This window comes from Trachypithecus francoisi, unplaced genomic scaffold (genome assembly GCF_009764315.1).
Source record: "Trachypithecus francoisi isolate TF-2019V2 unplaced genomic scaffold, Tfra_2.0 Lachesis_group19, whole genome shotgun sequence".
In the NCBI taxonomy this organism is placed as follows: domain Eukaryota; kingdom Metazoa; phylum Chordata; class Mammalia; order Primates; family Cercopithecidae; genus Trachypithecus; species Trachypithecus francoisi.
Genome location: NW_022681464.1, coordinates 24195562 through 24214577, shown reverse-complemented (window position 1 = coordinate 24214577; position 19016 = coordinate 24195562). Strand labels below are relative to the sequence as shown.

The following is a 19016-nucleotide window of genomic DNA, read 5'->3' as shown; positions in this document are numbered from 1 at the left end:
TTCCTTGAGATTAAATGACAGTTTCCCTGACCATCATCCTAAAGCATGCCTGTGGTGGATCGCTCTAGAATGAACCATAAACCCCGAGTTCTCTTTAAGCTTTAGTGAAACGAAATAGTAAAAGCTTTTCATGGAAGGAGAAAGGAGTCTCCAACATTTATACTGATTGATTTTGGCAGCAATGACTTTCATTAGAAAAGTAATTGCTGGGTATGCAAAAATTAGCACTGTTGGGGCTAAAGAGATCTTTGTTTTCTTTTGTTTTATTTTGCTTTTTTGCCTAATGTTGATAGTGTTTTCTCGGTTTTGCCATAGCCCTTCTGTCAAGATGCTGGCAATCAGAATATCATGAAAAACAGAGTGCCCTTTCTCGCATTTATTGAAGAAAGATTCTCATGATCCTATGGTAAGATAATAATTGCTTTTTCTCAATCCATCCTTACACTGCAGCCAAAGTGATCATCTTAGTAACAAATGTGACCATGTTTTCCCCCACTTAAATCTTTAAATGATTTTATATCTGAAGGACAAAGGTCCCCCATGGTCTGATGTCTTCCTACCCCCGGCACCATCTGCCTTCACATTTCCAAAGGCACCTTCCGTCCCAGCCATATCAAACTACTTGGAGTCTCCAGAATGAAGGATAATGTGCCATCTGACACTCCTTTGTCTTTATTCGGTTATTCCTTCTGCCTGAAACGTCCTTCCCTCTAGTTCCTACTCAGCTTCTGGAAGCCTTCGCTAACTCCTCAGTCCAAGTGAGGACCCTTTCTCCACATCACACTCTATATACACTGTGAGTGTGGCACGTGTCACACTGTACAATGTCCACGATTCACAATGCTGAGGGCTTCTCCGAGACACAGTCCACTTCTCATTCAACTTTATTCCACTTTGTGTCCCCAGTGCCTGGGCATCTGGTTAGGTCTCCAACTGCTAAAGGGTGTAAAGAGTGTTGATGACTCCTCTGTTACTCATGGTTCTTGGTTATGAGAGTCAAAAGTATCATTCCAACTGATGCAAGCAAATCTAGGGGGTAAGGAAAGGAGCAGGAAGGAGGAAGAGGAGAAGAGAAGGAGGTAAGAAATCAAGAAAGGAGAAAAAAAGGTGGCATCTGGACAACATTTAAAGCAATTTTCCAGCTTCTCTCATTTGCACCAGTAGGAGGGGGCCATGTGGCCACAGAGGGGAACATTTCCTAATACCCCTTCTGGATCCTGGTGGTTTTGGGGAGTACTTACCTCCTTCTGCCCCAGCACCCAAAAAGTGCCGGATGAGGCAAGTGAATTCCTTTGAAAAAGAGGAAAGAAAGGCGGGAAGTCTGGTTGTGAGAAAATAACAAGAAAAAGTGAAGCAGGGGGAGAAATGTATTAGTTCTTGTAATGAAAAAGTTGAGAAATCCAGAAGTAGCAACCACTTCAGGCACTGCTGGATCCTAGAGGTCAACCACCATCACAAGTACTTAACATCTCTCTCCATGTACATATTTCCCAGCTATATGTTCCTCAGTTTTAATTTATTTTCAGTCAGCTCTTTCTATAGAGTGACATCCTACCCGAAGCTTATTCTACTAATTTAGCAACTGAAGGATGAAGTGCTTCACTTTCCCAACAGTTCCTGCAAAACAACCCTAGGATCAAGTCGTAATGCAGTTACTTGGTCTGAACCAATCACTGGGATCAGGGGGATGGAAAATGATGCTAATCAAACCTGAGTCACTTGCCTCATCCTGCACTTGTCAGGTAAAGGGGGCAGAAGGAAGTAAGCCTCCCATCCCACCTACCACCCAAACCACCAGGACTTAGAAAGGTTTTAGGAAGTGTTCCCCTCTGAAGCCACACATCCCACTGCCATTGGTGCAGATGAGAGGAGCTGGAAAATTGCTTTGGAAGTTGAGCCATTGCCACCTTTTTTTTGTCCAAGCTTGCAGTTTCTTGGGCAATATAACTACATAGTTCGAAATCATGTAAATCGGGGGTGGGCGGTGGGGGGCGCAGTGGCTCACCCCTGTAATCTCAGCACTTTAGGAGGCTGGGGTGGGGCATCATCTGAGGTCAGGTGTTCGAGACCAGCCTGGCCAACATGGTAAAACCAAAAGTAGACAGGTGTGATGGTGTACACCTGTAATCCCAGCAACTTGGGAGGCTGAAGCAAGAGATTCGCTTGAACCCAGGAGGTGGAGGTTGCAGTGAGCTGAGATCACGCCATTGCACTCCATTGCAACAAGAGTGAAACTCCATCTCAAAAAAAAAAAAAAAAAAAAATATCAGGCAACTCTATTGACCGATGGCCCAAGTCAAATATGTTTGGTCACAGTCCTAGATACCAGACCCTTTATTGTGGGATCTTTGTCTCAGTGTAGGCCCTAATGCTCTGCCATCTCACCTACTCCTCAACCTAGTATTGTCCATGCTGGCTGCCCCAGGACAGAACCAGCACCCTCAAAGCACAGATAACTTGGTCCTTGCCCCTTGGTTATGTCCGATGGATGACTCTTTACAGTGGAGACCATTGTCACCTTTCTCAGGCTGCTAAATGTCTGAAAGATGTTTGGAAGAAGCCTAGAAGAACAGGAATGAAGCTTCTCTCTGATTCCTATCTTATCTTCTGATATGTTTTCCACACTCTAGGCTTTGTGAGAAGTAATATTAGTTGATGACAGAGAATCTTACTTTTCAATTCAGCAAAGCTCAGAGACATCTATCTAACTTTCTTTTATTTTATTTATTTAACTTTTTTGAGATGGAGTTTCACTCTGTTGCCCAGGCTGGAGTACAGTGGCACCATCTTGGCTTACTGCAACCTCCACCTCCCAGATTTAAGTGATTCTCCTGCCTCAGCCTCCCAAGTAGCTGGGACTACAGGCACATGCCACGACACCTGGCTAATTTTTGTATTTTTAGTAGAGACGGGGTTTCACCATGTTGGTCAGATTGACCTGGCCTCAGGTAATCCCCTCAGCCTCAGCCTCCCGAAGTGCTGGGATTACAGGTTTGAGCCACCACGCCCAGACAGAGACATCTAACTTTCTAAGTTGATAGCTATAGGAAGAAAAGGGCCTCCCGTAGCAAAGCTGTCTTTTCTTCCCTTGCTGCTTTCAGATGGCTCATTTCTAACAAAACTTGTCTTTCTGGTAGGACCTAACTGAAGGCTACAAAATAAATTCATCTTATTCCATCAGCCTGATGCTTTTCTATCATCTCTCTTTAACTTTCACCCTCAGTAGCCCCATGGTCAGAGCACCAAGATAAAATAGGATACAGTTTAACCACTGCTGTGGTACTACTGCACAACAGAAATTGCCAGCTTCCTGCTCAAAATCGAGAGGTCCTCACTGCCCCATCCCACCTTAAGTGAGCCGATTCTCTATTTGACAATCTGCAACTTGTACTATCTCACCTCCAGATACGAATTTAGAAAGTGTTCAGAGCCTTGTATTAGTTTTTTCAGGCTGTCATAACAAAGTACCATAGACTGGGTGGCTTAAACAAAAGAGATTGATTTCCTCACAGTTCTGGAGGCTGGAAGTGCAAGATCAAGGTGATGGCAGGGTGGGTTTCTCCCAGGGCCTCACTCCTTTGCTTACAGAAGGCCACCTAATTGCTTCGTTCTCATATGGCCAACTCCCAGTCTGTGTGTGTCGGTGTCCTAATCTCCTTTTATAAGGACACCAGTTATAGTGAATTAGGGCCTACCCTGATGAGCTCGTTTTAACTTTATCTCTTTAAGGATCCTATGGAAATACAGTCACATTTTGAGCTACTGTAGTAGGTACTGTTAAGACTTCAACATATGAATTAAGGAGACACAGTTCAGCCCCAAGAAGTCTTTCCATGACAAAAATGCCACTCAAACTGGCTTGAGCAAAAAGAAGGAATGTGTTGTCTCTCATAACTGAAAAGTCAGTAGGGATTGGTCTAAGCTGGATGCAGGGTCACATAACATCAGCACGAGCCATTTGTCTCTTTTTATTATCTTTTTGTGGATTGGCTCTTTCTGTGGTGCAGTGATGGTTGGAAACAGCTCCATGTGTACAAACTGTTCGTTTGGCAATGTCATTTGATATAGATTCGCTTTACATATAGTTCCAGAAAAGTCTTGGGGTGGAAACTCATTGACCTAACTGGAGTCACATGTCCAACAATGAACCAGTCCTTATGGCCAGAGGAATGAAATATATCAATTGCCCATACCTGAATATCAAGCCCACATCTAAAGAAAGAGCATCAGCCCATCCAAACTAGGTGAGCTCAGACAAAAGGCAGTAATGTACAGAGGTTAGCATCAGAGTCTGGAATTTGATCCCTGGGTTCAAATCCACACTGACCAGCTGTGTGACCTTGGGCAAGTTACTTAACCTCAATTGTGTAAAGCAGAACTAATAAGGAAATCCAACACCTATAATAACACACCTCTGTATTTCTTACTGTGCAACATAAAAATGTACTTTCACTTTTTTTTTTTTTTTGAGACAGAGTCTCGCTGTGTTGCCCAGGCTGGAGTACAGTGGCATGATCTCGGCTCACTGCAACCTCTCCTTCCCAGGTTCACGCCATTCTCCTGCCTCAGCCTCCAGAGTAGCTGGAACCACAGGCACCTGCCACCATGTCCAGCTAGTTTTTTTTTTTTTTTTTTTGTATTTTTAGTAGAGATGGGGTTTCACTGTATTAGCCAGGATGATCTCGATCTCCTGACCTTGTGATCCGCCCACCTTGGCCTCACAAAGTGCTGGGATTACAGGCATGAGCCACATTGCGCCACCTACTTTCACTTTTTCTTGACCACAAGTCAGAAGTCATTTTAACCTAAAAAGGCCTTAATCGGGGAGAAAAAAAAAAAAAGGCAACAACTTTGGAGCCTTCTTGATGTTCCTGACAGAAGAAGAAAAAGCAAGGAAGAGAAGGAAAAAATATATCAATTAGAATGTTTTTGACAGCAAGTAATAGAACACATGCTAAAGTGGTATAACAATAAAAATATTGGTGTCTCACTCACCAAGAAGTCAAGAGGAGGGCTACCCTGGAGGTCACACAGCCTCAGCAATGTCAGAGCTCTGACTCCATATCTCTGCCATTTCTTTGACCTTCCCCACGAAACATGACAGCCACAGAAAATCAAGTATAATGTCCTCTGATGACACTGTTCAAACTTGAAAGGAAAATAGATTTCTTTTTGTAACATGTTCTTCTTTTAGATGAGAGGAAGACATTTCTTTGGAGCCCCTAGAAGACCTCCTCTTACATCTTCTCTGTTGCATGCCCACCCCTAGATCAATCACTGCCAAGGAGAATAGAATTACCACATTAGCTGAGACCAGCCAGAGCATATGGCCCTCCAAACAAAACTGGTGTCCTGTTAAGAGGAAACAGGAGTGGCAGATGGGGAGGTAACCGATGGTGTCTGCTAATGACACAGAATAAGAAAAGAAAGGAATGGAGAAAGATATCAAAAGAACCAAGAAAAACAGTGATATACAAAGGAGGCAGGTGGATGAGACCATATGTGCTGTGGAGGAAGCATAGCATCCTCTCCCTCAGACACTCTTCCTTATCATCTGTCATCCGTCAATTCCTCAGTAGCATTCGGGGCATTTATGATTCACACCAAAGGCAGCACAGCACAGTAATACAGATAAAGGCCTGGACTAGCATATTAGCCATCTATTGGTATGCTGGGACTCAGAAAATAGTACCCCAAAATAAAGGCCTTGGATGCAGCCTTGGAAGCAAAAGTTTTTCTTTGTTCTTCTCCTGCCCTCCTGTCTCTCAGTCCCATCCTCTCCCGAGGCTAGCCGTAGAAACTACAATTCCTCTTCCCCAAGGTGGGTCATGGAAACCAGAGCCCTTTTTGGCCAAAGTCAGTCATAAAGCCTGAAAACATCACTCTAACTTTGCCTCCATCTTTCCATGTAAAAATTGATCATAGGGAAATTATCTAACCTAACTTTTTTGACTGTAGGTCCTGAGATCTCCATTCCAGAGAGGGCCCTGCCCCACACCCAGAAGAAAGGAATGCTGCTTAGAGAGGCCAAGAAGAATCTAGATGGACAGGCCTTGTGGGGTTTCCCCACTCAGTCTATTAACCTTAGATCAAACCCTTTTTGTCCAATCATATTCCCATATGGATGTCTATATTTTGTTGAACCTAAGCATAAAAAATGGACAATGTCACCTGTATCTTTGGGTCTTCATTCTGAAGGCTCATGTGTACACATGTTAAAGAAAGTTGTGTGCTTTTTCTCTGACATAGCCAGCAAGTCAGAGGTGGCTTTTGGCAGAAGGCCTTAGTTCTTCCCCACGGGGCCTCTTCAAGAGTCTGCCTAAGTTGTCTTGCAGTCTGCAAGCCGACTTCCTCAGTCTGAGTGATACAAGAGTGAAGGTAGAAGTGACAATGTCTTTTATGACTTTGCCTTGGAAATCATCCATCTACACTTCTGCCACATTTCATTTGTTAGAAGCAAGTAAATAAGTCCAGCTCATATTCAAGGAAAGAGGAAAAGCCTATTGAGGAGAGGAATTTTAACATATGTCAACAAATTTGTGGACATATGTTAAAACCACCACAAGAAGCTCCCATTTCAAGCTATCATAGGTTGACTTCCTTCAGGTTTGGAAGGACTCAACTTTCACCTGACTACATCCAGTCTGAGTCCCTTGGTGTGGTCCCTTTCTGCAATAGTTATATTGTTTCTGAATTGCTAATTCCTGCCTACCACCTTATCTTTGCTTCAACAGCACAGGGCTGCATTTGACCCTCTTTTGAGGACCCCTTTCTTCCTGAGTAGTTGTTAGTTTATCTATTCATTTATTTATTTGTTCTTTTGCTTTCCCCCTTTTCCTTCCTTCTTCCTTCCTTCCTTTCTTATTTCCTTTCTTCATCAATTATCTATACACAGATACTGTAAAGAGTAAAAACATACATAAGACATGCTTAAAAGGTATTTTGAGTTAGAGATTCTCATTCATAATGGAATTCCACTCATCAGCCAAGCAAATTCACCAAATCTCTGAATCTGGTAAACATAGATTCGGATTTCAAGATATTTGTATTATAGTAAATCTAGGCATTGACAGCATCAAACATATTCTTCCAGAGTGAAAAGTCCTAACAAATTAAGCTCTTTGGCTTGTAATGAATACAGACAAAGACAAGGAAGGGGAAGGGGGAAACTGAGTTTAGGGATTTTGTAGGGTGCTGCTAGGGAGTTAAAGAAATTCTTGGAAATCAGAAGGAGACAAATTTAGGGGAAAAAGCAGAGAAAAATTCTCTGATTAAAAGAATGTTCTAAGACATTGAAGTATTGGCAGAAGAACAGACAAATAGATAAATGGAATGGAAAAGAGAGGCTAGAAATAGACTCAGACAAATATAGTCAACTGATCTTTGATAAAGGAGCAAATGCAATTCAATGGAAAAAGGATGGTCTTTTCAATAAATGATGTTGGAATGTCTGGATATCCACATACAAAAAAGAGAAAAATGAATCCAGACATAGACTTTATGCCTTTCACAAAACTTACTCAAAATGGAATAGACTATATGATGCAAACTATAAAACTAGAAGATCACATAGGAGAAAATCTAGGTGACCTTGGATTTGGCGTGAATTCTTAGATACCACACCAAAGGCAAAAAAGAAAAAATGGGTAAGTTGTACATCATTAAAATTAGAAACTTCTGTGCAAAACACCACTGTTTAAGGGAAAAAACAATAAGCCACAGACTGGGAACAAATCTTTGCAAAACACATAGAAAAGGACTGTTGTCAAAAATATGCAAAGAACTCTAAAAACTCACCAATAAGGAACCAAGCAAACCAATTTTTAAAAATCTAAACAGACAGCTCACCAAAGAAGACATACATTTGGCAAATGGGCATATGAAAGGATTCTCAATATATTAATTATTAAGAAATTTCAAATTAAGACAGCAATGAAATATTACTACGTGACTATTAGAATGGCTGGAATCGAAAACACTTGACAATACCAAATGCTAATGAAGATGTGGAGCAATAGGAACACTCATTCATTCCTGGTGGGATTGGAAAATGGTACAGCCACATGAAAGACCATTTCTTACAAAATTAAGCACACAAATAACCCCATTAAAAAGTAGCAAAAGACCTGAACATACACTTCTCAAAAAAAGACATCCGAGTGGTCAAAAAACATATGAAAAAATGCTCAACATCACTAATCATCAGAGAAATGCAAATCAAAACCACAATGAGATACCATCTCCCACCGGTCAGAATGGCTATTTTTAAAAAGTCAAATAACAACAGATGCTGGCAAGGCTGAAGAAAAGGGAATACATTGTTGGTGGGAATGTAAATTAGTTCAACCAGTGTGGAAAGCAGTTTGGAGATTTCTTAAAGAATTTAAAACAGAACTACTATTCAACTCAGCAATCCCATTACTGGGTATACATAAAAATACAAAAAATTAGCCAAGTGTGGTGGTGGGCACCTGTAGTCCCAGCTACTGGGGAGGCTGACGGAGGAGAATGGTGTGAACCCAGGAGGCAGAGCTTGCAGTGAGCGGAGATGGCGCCACTGTACTCCAGCCTGGGCGACAAAGCAAGACTCCACCTCAAAAAAAAAAAAAAAAAAAAAAAAAAGCTTTCTATCAAAAAGACACATGCACTTGTATGTTCATTGCTACACTATTCACAATAGCAAAGACATGGAATCAACCTAGATGTCTATCAGCAGAGGATTGCATAAAGAAAATGAGGTACATACACACCATGGGATACTATGCAACTATAAAAAAGTATGAAATCATGTCCTTTGTACCAACATGGATGCAGCTGGAGACAATCGTTGTAAGCAAATTAACACAGGAACAGAAAACCAAATACCACATGTTCTTACTTATAAGCAAGAGCTAAACACTGGGTGCTCATGGATCTAAATATGGTAACAATAGAAACTGGCAACTATGGCCGGGCACGGTGGCTCATGCCTGTAATCCCAGCACTTTGGGAGGCCAAGGCAGGCAGATCACAAGGTCAGGAGTTCGAGACCAGCCTGGCCAATATGGTGAAACCCCGTCTCTACTAAAAATACAAAAATTAGCTTGGTGTGGTGGTGCGTGCCTGTAGTCCCAGCTACTCAGGAGGCTGAGGCAGGAGAATTGCTTGAACCTGGGAGGCAGAAGTTGCAGTGAGCCAAGACCACCCCACTGCACTCTAGCCTCGGGAACAGAGCGAGACTCCATCTCAAAAAAAAAAAAAAAAAAAAAACCTTTTTGATTGATTAATTCCCATGCTAAACAAAATCCCCAGTTCTGGAATATTTTATTTGAAGCACTAATACTTTCATTCAAACCAGATTTCAAGGTCCTCCTTCTTTAGGATTGTCAATATTCATATTTTAAACAAAATCTTCATTTGACAAATTAAAACCATTGCCTCCTGGAAAATGAGTTAATGGTGTTACAGGGATCCATCCAGGTGCTATATAAAGGGAGAATCTGTTTATGCTTCAGACCCCAACAGAAGTGACTCTTCCCAACAAAGATGTATTAATAGTTAAAAATAGGCCAGGCACGGTGGCTCATGCCTGTAATCCCAGCATTTTGGGAGGCCAAGAGAGATGGATCACCTGAGGTCAACAGTTCAAGACCAGCCTGGACAACATGGTGAAACCCCATCTCTACTAAAAATGCAAAAATTAACCGGGACATGGTGGCACACACCTGTAATCCCAGCTACTCAGGAGGCTGAGGCAGGAGAATGGCTTGAACCCAGAAGATGGAGGTTGTGGTGAGCCAAGACTGCACCATTGCACTCCAGACTGGGCAACAGCCAAACCAAGCTCCTTCTCAAAAAAAAAAAAAAAAAAAAAAAAGGCACACACACACACACGAAGTTCTCAGCACAGGAAGGCATATAGGAGAGAAGCAAAGACTTGCTTGGTAAAACTAAGGAACTTAGATTCAATTCCTAAAGTAAATGTTTGTATTTCCAGATGTCAAGACTAAAAACTGTCTGCAAATCCAAATCCATAATCTCTCATCTGAAACCCTTGAAGCAGTTGTGTTTCAGAAATCAGAATTTTCAGGATTTTAGAAAGGACACTGTGAAAACCCAGCTAACGTGGAACACCCCTAGCAGGATGTGTAGCAACATCTCATATAAAACAAATTAAAACTTCCGCCACCAATTCTTAGTAATGTCCATATGAAGGGGTGAGGAGTGTGACTAGCCTCTCTCTGACTCAAGCATGGTTGTGCAGGCAAATCAGAGCAGGAGAGGGCAGTTTCGCCACCAAATGAGCTTCATTTTCAGAGTTCTTGGACTTTGAAATTGTGGATAATAGACTGTTAGCTGCTATAGTAAAGAGATCTAACACAAGAAAATGATACGTTAGAGTAGCGGAGGGTAGGAAACAAGAATGTGGGAAAGAGGAAAATATTAGCAGACTCTGAAAGAGAACAACAGACCACACAGGCAAACTAATCATTTTCTTAACCCCAGTGGCTGAAGGTCTTCGTGATGTGGAACTGGAAGTTGGTTTCAGAAACCACTGCATGTCTTTAAAATTACTCTGTAACAGGAAGAAAAGCAGCCCTCTCCCACACATTTGAGGACCTGAGAATGACAGATGCCCACCCCAACTCTCTTTCTTTTAGAAAGCTTACCTGAAAAACTGTCTAAAAATTCAACACAACAGCAAAACTAGAAAGAACAAATTTTTTATTTTAGAGCCTTTGATAGGTTTAGGAATGAGCACTACTAGGGGCTTTGTTCTTTAATATATTCCAAGGTACCATCTGAAAAAAGCAAAGGGAACAGAGGCAAGTGCCTCAGTTTTTGACCCTTTACTTAACTGTATTTTTTGGCTGCAGCAAGCATCCTGAGTATTTTGCAGATAGAAAAAGGTATATGGATGTATTATACTGGCATTTGTGTGAGAATCAATGTTTCTCCTGGGGAGCGTACTGTGTGTTTGTGTGTGTGTGTGTGTGTGTGTGTGTCTAATTGATATATGTACTAGTTACCCATTGGAAGTTCTGAAAGGATGAAGAAACATGTTTGTGTCTGCCATTGCCATGGAGACCACAAAGGGGAGTCGACTTGAAGTGGCAAAGGTGAAAATGGACTGTTCTTTGATGCTGAGAGTTGCAAGGGCGCCTTGGTTTGAGCTGCTTAAATTCCAATATCCCAGCTCCACTCCTCACTGGTGCTGCTGAAGACTGTGTAAGTTAGACTTAGGAAACCTCATGCTGAGGATTACCACATCCCACAAGCTACTCAAGATGGTGATTGGGTTCAGGACATGCTACCTCAAAATATGGCACCTTGGTTGGCATTTGAGGAAACAGCAGAAGCAAGATGGCTACTGTGATCTTCTCCTGCCCTTCCCCTCTAAAGACAGGCCATGAAAGAATTCTCTGGCCTTCCACTGAAGTAGGTCATAATGCCCTCATGTGCCATATACCTGTGTAAAAAGTAAAGTAGAGGTTCCTCTTCAAAGACTTTCCTCCCTAATTAGGAATAAATAGTAAACTCTCTAAGAAGCAAAATGTATTCAAAGACCTGCGCTAACATTCTTAAATATCTGCTAGCCATAATAAAGAAATCAATGCACTTTATATTCTCAGCTCCCACAATGTAGCCTAAATATTTGCCCTGGCATGCCTATACTGGTCCAAGCAAGCATTAGGTCATAGCCTGTTCCTCTTCCTTATTCAAAAGTGTTTTTACCTTTCTCAGCATTCCACAAGTTACTTCCTCCTTCCTTTGTTCTTCTCTACCTTTGCCTCTTTTAAAAAGCTCTAAGTTGCTAGCCGATTGGGACAAACACAGAATGTGAGGTCCCGTTCTAGCCAGTGGAAACTGGACGCAGCAGTAGGGTGGACGCGTCAGGTTATAAATGACCCTGTCTCGTTAGTTCAGTATACTCTCGTGGCAAAACTGCTGGCGAGTGTATCCTTTCTGCAGGAAGTAAAAATGGCCTTACTAAATAAATTAAATTTATGTTCAAGTGGTATTTCTTTACGGCATAGGGAACAAGCATTTCAAACACCTGGAAGAAAGGAATGTCACACTGGGGCACACAGAAGAATCTGAACAACCAGGCCTTGCGAAGTTCTCCCTAGTTTATTACCATTACATCATATCCTTTTGAAAGTTGCACATACCAGGATGAAAGCACTTTCGTCAGACCCAGACAAAATAGAGCTGAGAAGGCCTGAAGGAGCGGAGGCTCATGCTACGTGTCTGAGAAAAGAACTGTTTCCAAGGGCTTTCTAAAAACCCTTCACGCATCTTTTGCTTTGATAAGGCTCATCACTAGACATCCTTTAGGAGCGCAGTAATTCAGGTAAGACGCACTCGGAAGAACACTTGCCAAGTAATGGCATCTCCACCAACAAACTGACAACAACTCTGGCTTCAACCCTCCAAAACTAATAATAAACTTCTAAGCAGCTTGTTCAAATTTCTTTTTGCTAATAAAACTTGCCCTTTACCCTTCTCTCACCGAATGCACTGGTGGCTTGCATTTACTTCATGCATCCTAGATTATAATCCTTATTTCTATTCCCGAGTGTTCTCAACATATTTAGAGTGAATTTTTTCTAGTGTCTTTTTTTTCAGGTTGACACTTTTGTCCCCTAATCTTATTTCTCCACAACTGTCCACCTTTTCATCCAATTTAATATAAAAATACAGAAACTTCCCTGTTTCTTTGGGTCACATTTCTTGAGGGTTCCCAGGTCACATAAAACATATATTAAATAAATTTGTGTGCTTTTCTACTGTTAATTTATCTTTTATTACAGGTGCCTCAGCCATGAACTTAGCAATGGGTGAGAAATCTTTTCTCCCCTACAATGACAAGATGGGAGTTGATGGGGAGGGGTGGCAACCTAGAGCCAAATTATCGGCCTCTATCAGGATTTACAAAAAAAAAAGGGGTAGGTGTCTAAGAAGACTCAGAGAAAGTTGTGAACTGGAAGACAGGAGAGGGAGGCTAGGATTTGAGGAGTTCCACAAGGTGGACCACCGTTGAGAGAATAAATTTTTGTGCTTTTCATTTGGACTACAGGGAAAATTAAATGAAGCTATTACTGATGTGGGAAGAATAGCTTCCTGTAACAGGAGACTGTGGCTTCCTATAACAGGAGACTGTCACAGTTACCAGCAGGTATGTGAACAGTGGCCCACTGCAGAATTGGGAGCAGAAATGAATCAAATTTCCTCATTTCCTATTATTCTGGAGCAGTGCTTCTCAAAATGTAATGTGCATATGAATCACCTGAAGATGTTATTGTTGAAATGCAGTAGATCTGGGGTACGGCCTGAGTTTGTATTTCCAACAAGGCCCCAGATGATGCCAGAGCTGCTGCTCCTCCAAGCACACTTTGAGTACACTCAGACAATGACCACTGAACAAGGGAGGGCAGCCAGCTCCAATACAAGTAGGGGAAGCAGCATGTTGGGTACCTAATATTTATCCATTGTTGTATGGTGAGATAATTATGGTTCTTTGATCTCAAAAAGCCCATCATTATCTTCAAAAAAGGCTAAATTAATGATGCCTCTAAGATATTACTGTAGATTGTTATTTGGAGCAGGGACTCATTTGACTTTTCTTTGAGATTTAGTCTCTCAAAGTGGACAAATATTTCTCTAACTAGTTGCTGGCAGTGTTTACTAATCATTGCATTAACAGAGGCAACAATGGTCAGAAATTATTACTGGGATATTGAAAACACCTTGCAAACATTGTGACACTGAGAGAAGTCTAGCATGGCTGACTCCATCTTACTTCTAACCTCATAGGCTGGCTGTCTTCACTCATTCCTGGGCATAGGCCCATCAGACCATGGGAGAAATTTAGTTTATAGTTTAACTTGGAAGCAAAGTACCTCCCTGAAGCTGACCCCCTCCCTGTTCAGGGACTGAAACCACATTTGTAAGACTAATAAAAGATCACAAGATTAAGATTATGGGAGGAGCCCAAATTCTGCTACAATGTAGGCATAGTTAAATGATAACCAGCCTTTGTTCCCTGGCTTGCTTTTCTAGAATCCCTTACTGCTCAGGAGTCATAAAGCTGGAGGTCACAAGATTTGTAACTTCCCCAAGTGCTCCTATAAATGACATCACTATTGTCAAACCTAAGATTGGTCTTTGAGATATTTTTTAGACTTTTGCATTCTGATGACCGACGGACTCCACCTGGACTCATACAAAGGAACTGACGCAACTGGTGACTCCCACCCAGAAACTGACTCAGCACGCCAAAACCATTTGGGCACTCCTATGATTTCATTCCCAACCAGTCTGAAGTATCCATTCCCTACCCCCCTGCCCACCAAATTATACTTACAAACTGTAGTCTCCAGGCTCTCAGGGAGGCGGATTTAGAATTAATCTCCTGTTGTTCTGCTTGGCTGGCCCTATGATAATCAAACTTTTTCTCTGCTGCAATACCACTGTCTCAGTGAATTGGCTTTATCTGTGCAGTGGGTTAGATGAACCCATCAGATGATTACGATATTTGTAATTCCTAATAAAAACTACAAGAAGGTTAGAATTTTCTGGGATGAGCCAAATTAAGAAAAAAGAAAAAAAGAAATTCCAAATTATAGGGATTATCAGACAACATTAGCAAAGATTTTCATCATGTTACTATTATCCTTAGAACATCGCCTGGATTGCAGCCTTGTGAAGCCATGAGAAGAGAACCCAGTGAAACTGTGCCTGGACTTCCAGCCTATAGCGACTGTGAGACGATAAAATGGGTGTTTTTCTAAGTCATTAAATTTGTGGTAATTTGTTGCAAAACAATTCTATGAAGCAATAGAAAGCTACTATATTTACTGAACTTTTTTCCTACCTACTCTAATCTGTTAAGCCTACTGAATGAATTTTTAATTTCAACTGTTGTACTTTTTTATTGTATAATTTTTCTTTAATTCTTTATTATAGTTTCCATTTCTCTGATTATTCATTAAAACCATATTTTCTTTAAGTCCTTGGTATGTTTATGTTTATAACAGCTTTTTAAAAGTGTACATTTGTTAAATCCAATGTCTGAGCTATCTCAGCATCTGTTTGACTTTTTTTCTTAGCTCTTGCTCTTCTTTGCATGTCGTTAATTTTTTTTATTGTTTAGTAGACATTGTTGGTGATACATTTTATAGATTCTGAATTTCAATATCTCATTCTCTAAATATTAAGCTACGCTTTTAAGCTGTTAATGATCACTTTCAAGTTGCATGGGCTTCCTCAGGGAAAATCTGTGGAAGCCCCAAGATATTTACTAAGCCCACAGAAATCAAATTCCAATCTCTGTTTACCCAGTAGATTTTGACAAGGCTTTGTTTTAGAGGCTTTTTTTTTAGAGTGATCTAGAATAGGCCTTGCTCCAGGACATAATCCTCATCCCTAAGGCATGGCCTTTATAAATTCCTGGGATATTAATGAGGTCACTCTACTCTGGCTGGAACTCAGTTTCAATGTCTGTTAGCACTGTTTGATTTCTCATATTGTTCCAAACTCAACTGTACAGCAGCAACTCTCTGGTAAGACTCCCAAAGGTTCAGTCTGTGCATGTACAGCCCAATCCTCAGATAAAAACGCAGAGATTCCACAAACACATACCTGCACCCCCCATTTTGCACAGGTGCCTCCTTCCCCATTCCCAGGCCTACCAATTCCAGGCATCCAGGCAGCCCAAACTCTGATCTCTGCCTCCTTTGCCAAAAAGACCACTCATCTTGGCAAAGGCTCCACCCCCCTATGCCATAGCCTGGAAATCACCCCCAGACAGAGATTCTAGATGCATATAGAGCTTACCTTGTGAGTTTTTCTTATTTCAGTGATCACAGTCTTCTACTACCTGTTACCCAATTTATAAAACTGTTGCCTCATACGATTTTCTTGTTTTCATTCAGCAAGAGGCCTAGTCTGGTACTAGGTGATCAGACATGGCTAGAAGCAGAAATCTTTTTTCATCCCTTTTTAAAAACTGTGTTAAGAACATAACATGAAAGTTATCTTTTTAACACATTTTTAGGTATACAATATAGCATTGTTAACTATAGGCACGAGGTTGTACAGTAGAGCTCTGGAATTTATTCATCTTGCATAATCCAGGCTTCATGCAGATTGATTAGCCACTCGTAATGATCCCTTTCTCCCAGCCCCTGGCAACCACTATTCTACTGCCTGCTTCTATGAGTCTGACTACTTTAGCTACCTCATGTAAGTGAAATCATGCAGGATTTATCCTTCTAGAACTTAGCATAACGTTCTTAAGGTTTATTCATATTGTTGTATATTATGGGATTCCCTTCCCTTTTTCAAGGCTGAATAATATTCCATTGAATGTATATACCACATCTTTTAAATCCATTAACCTATCCATGGACTCTTATGTTGGTCCCACACCTTGGCTATTATGAATAATGCTGCAATGAAGATGGGAGTGCTAATGTGTCTTCAAGATCCTGATTTCTATTCTTTTGGATAAATACTGAGAAGTGAGATTGCTGGATCATATGGTTGTTCTATTTTTAATTTGTTGAGGAAAATTATTTCATCAATATTACACCAAAATCACAGGCAACAATCATAAAAATAAGCAAGCAGGACAACATCAAACTGAAAAGCTTCTGTACAGCAAAAGACACAACAGAGTAAAAGGCAACCTATGGAATGGGAGAAAATATATGCAAACCATATATCAGATAAAGAGTTAATTTCCAAAATATATAAAGAACTATGACTCACTCACAAGAAAACTAATAACTCATTTTTTTAAATGGGCTAAAGACTTAAATAGATGTTTTCTTTCATCCTTCCTTTTAAAATGATTGTTTTTATTATCAATTTTAACATTGAAATAGCTCTTGTTTTCCAACTTTTCATAGCCTATGATGCAAAGGCTCATCAAGTGTTTTAAACTTGGAATCGGTTTTTTGTATATAAAATCAGAGTGTATATATGCAACAAAAAATGCTGGAAAGCACTATTACTGCTTTGTCGTTTCTGTAAAGTATCATTATGACACATGTACCATTATAAAGTATTTCTCAGGCTGGTATATATCACACAAAAATCTTATCTTTTGATACAGTCTGAGTGGCCAGATCAAGGTCACTTTAACTCATTGCTATTTCTTAATCCTGCGATGAGCAATGAGTGGTAAGAAAGGGAAGGAAAGATGATTAGGTAGTCTGCCAACATACTGGTCCTCAGATGAGGGGAAAGGGATGTAGAAGTATGGGGCTAAGGGAGAAGGTGACCCAGCGGCTGCCAGCCTGCCAGCCAAATGCACCAATGAGAGCCAAAGTGGACAAACAGAAGCTTGGGTGCTCTGATGCCCCAGGAGGAAGGGAGGAAAAGAACATGATTTTCTTCCCTGATGCCAGGCAAAATGTGACATACAAGTTGAGCATATCCTTCCCAAGTTTAGGAGTCCATGTAAATCAGGGATATTAAATTAAGGACTGACTAACGATTACTACTGTCACAACAGCACTTACGTGTCAAAACAGGCGTATCTTCACTAATGTGCCTTTTAATGTTTTCTTTTAAAACACTTGTTACATTAAGAATTGACACCAGGCGGGCGTGGTGGCTCACACCTGTAATCCCAACACTTTGGGAGGTCAAGGCAGAATGCTTGCTTCAGCCCAGGAGTTCAAGACCAGAATGGATAACACAGTGAGAGCCCGACTCTACAAAAAATTTAAAAATTATCCAGGTGGGGTGGTGGGAGCCTGCAGTCCTAGCTACTTGGGAAGCTGAAGCAGGAGGACTGCTTGAGCCCAGGAGTTTGAGGCTGCAGTGAGCTATGATCCGGCCACTGCACTCCAGCTTAGAGACAGAGCAAGAATTTAAACAAATAAAACAAGTAAACAATAAAGAATTGACATCAACATAAACCTACGATGCCGTAATAATCATAAAATTCAAATGTCAGCAAATGTCACTCTGTAACTGAAGATTTAAACAAAATTAGCTGAAACATTCCTACCTACAAAGTGTAGGAGAGCTAATGCTGTCTAAAGATTTCTGCAGTTTTCCCAGGGTTTGCCTTCTCATGTGCAATTCTGGCTCATGGTTTCTGCTCTGGCAGGACTTACGAATCTCAGTGAGGTGTCACCTCTTGTATACCAAACTAGATGTCAAATTCAACTCCTTGTCCTTGGTTTACACACACACATGCGTGCACACACACACACATGAACTCATACAAGGCATTCATGTGTATAGCAGAGTTTACTGAGGTTTGGAGTCGACAGAGGCATGCACAATTCTGCATTTCCAACAACTTAAAAATTAGAGGAAGCCTGTGTTTAGATTTCCTTTGGCTACCTTGCCACGTTGTTCGTGGCCTGCATACTTCCAACACCATTCTCCTCCCAGAGGAACGCTTCCTCAGAAAATCCACAGAAATTTAATTTCCTCACTTTATTATGTAAAGCAATTAAACTCAACCATGCTCTTTAGTGATATCAAGGAAAAAAAAGTAGTTCCCAAACTAAGAAATGGAAGAACTGTGTATCCTGCACCTTTTGTAGCTTGAATAAAATAATTACAGGCAATAACCTGTTTAAAATATCACTGTATTGGCCCCATTTGATCTTTTCACGTTGATTGGCCTAATCAGCACCTCAGTCAGGGGATGAAACTTTGTTATTCCAATTAGTAGCACCACAGATGTATCTTCATCATTTGCTTATAGATGGTCTTTCTTTCTTGACTGGTAAATAGTTGCCTAGCATCTCAGACCACCTTACTGGAGACATTTTTCTAACCACGGATAGGGTCATGATGAAATGACCTACAAATGTAGGAAATGAAACTGCAAACTATTCTTACATTAAAAAACATTAGCTATCTATGCAATTATTCTCTTTCCTATTTAACCCCTTTATTATCAGTCTCTCTGTCTTGTTATTTCTCTCTTTTTCTCTCTCCCTCCCATTTTCACTTTACAGGTTCCATTGACACTAGCAAATTAATAAATTCTGATATAAACTCAC

General features: G+C 40.9%; 1 long non-coding RNA gene across 2 annotated transcripts; it reads left to right on the top strand.

Annotated features, from left to right (window-relative positions):
• The first annotated feature begins 321 nt into the window (after window positions 1-321).
• Window positions 322-19015, top strand: LOC117064009. Of its 2 annotated transcripts, none has more exons than XR_004429217.1 (3): window positions 322-406; window positions 13061-13159; window positions 18972-19015. It is a non-coding gene; the product is annotated as an uncharacterized LOC117064009 (long non-coding RNA). The 2 variants fall into 2 exon arrangements; XR_004429216.1 differs by lacking the exon at window positions 18972-19015 and adding an exon at window positions 14663-14874.
• The last annotated feature ends 1 nt before the right edge of the window (window position 19016 follows it).